We start from the raw sequence: 1,416 nt of genomic DNA on the forward strand, positions 1-1,416 counted from the left end.
ACGTCCAGGCTCCAGAACGGCGAGCGGCACGTTTGCTGTTGACAAGCACCCGGCCTGTGCTGTTTTGTTACAGCTGCTCAAACAGGTAAGAGCTCATTACTAACGTGATGCTTTTCCTGTTTTCCAGCGTAAGCACTCAGAGCTGCAGACCCCTTTCAATCCCTTTGGCTGCGTATTATCAGTACGGACATGCTGTATTCCTCTTTAATTCAGTTCGATGTGTTCATTCCCCTGGAGACTCCTGCCCATTTTTCCTGAGGCTTTCCTATTGTCTGTTACAGCCTTCTGGGTGATTCCGCCAGGGCCCACGGCCAGTCTGTGTGGTTTCGGTCACTTGTAATTTACAGTTTGCTTCATGGGCCGGAACATAGCTTGGTGACTGCCCCGTGGACACCTGACACGGGGCACGGTACAGTCACAGCGCGAGTGCTCGGTAAGCGCCAAGCAGGTCCTCGCCGCTCATGCTCCGACAGAGAGGACCCGACAGAGAGGACCCGACAGGACCTGACAGAGAGGACCCGACAGAGAGGACCCGACAGAGAGCACCGTCTCGGCTTCAGAAAGACCTGAGTTAAAGAACACACCACGGCTTAGCCCCTTCCTTTCCGGCCCGTAGCCACCTGCTCCCTCCCGCTGCCAAGCCGCACTGGCCGGTGTTAGGGAAAGCCACTGTCCCGCCTGTCCCTCCCCTCGGGTGGGCTGGTGGAGCCCCCCGCCCTTCCCAGCACGGCCCCGTGTTCGGCCAGTTTGGTGCAGCTGCTTCCTGGCTGACGCTGGGCGCTCTGCTGCCTTGTGCCACCAGAGTCTTCGTGAGGGAACATCTGGCCACTACTTCAGTGTCCTCTAGCCTCGGCCTGGGGGAGGCTGAAGTCTCTCAGCCTCGAGGGGGCCCCTCCTGTGACAGCAAGCGAGGCTAAGGAGAGGATCACCCTGCACCACACCCCATGGCGGTGGCCATGACCTGTGCCCAGAATATTAAGCAATTTCTGGCAGATTTTTAAAGAGATGAAATTAGAAAAAAGAATTAAACTCTAAGACTTAACTTTGAAGAAGCCCTCAGTTTTATGATGGCAGCGAATAGGTGTCTCATATTCCTGAATTTGGGTTAATAATTTTTTGTTTCTTTTTACATTTCATACAAATCAATCAAAGATCAAACAAGTTCAGTAAATCACAGATACACGTAAAGATGATGAGTAAAGGCAGTTTACTGAGATGCACATTTATTAATCGGACCAAATCTGTAGATATTTTCTGAGCGTCACCCCCGATGAGGCCTCCCTGACCGGCTTCCACAGCGGATTCGCGAGAGCGGATGATACGGGAAGAAGAGGTATTATGAGACAGGACGTGAAGTGAGTGCGTAAAAACTGCCCGCCAAGGTCGTGGAGGGTTCCACGCTCAGGGGGCGTTTAT

The 1,416-nt window shown here is 53.3% G+C and overlaps 1 protein-coding gene across 1 annotated transcript in view; it reads right to left on the reverse strand.

Moving 5' to 3' along the window:
- Nucleotides 1-1,416, reverse strand: part of RPTOR (regulatory associated protein of MTOR complex 1) — a 227,815-nt gene that overhangs the window by 116,330 nt on the left and 110,069 nt on the right. The window lies entirely within an intron of this gene.

This window comes from Pteropus vampyrus, unplaced genomic scaffold (assembly GCF_000151845.1).
Source record: "Pteropus vampyrus isolate Shadow unplaced genomic scaffold, Pvam_2.0 Scaffold227, whole genome shotgun sequence".
In the NCBI taxonomy this organism is placed as follows: domain Eukaryota; kingdom Metazoa; phylum Chordata; class Mammalia; order Chiroptera; family Pteropodidae; genus Pteropus; species Pteropus vampyrus.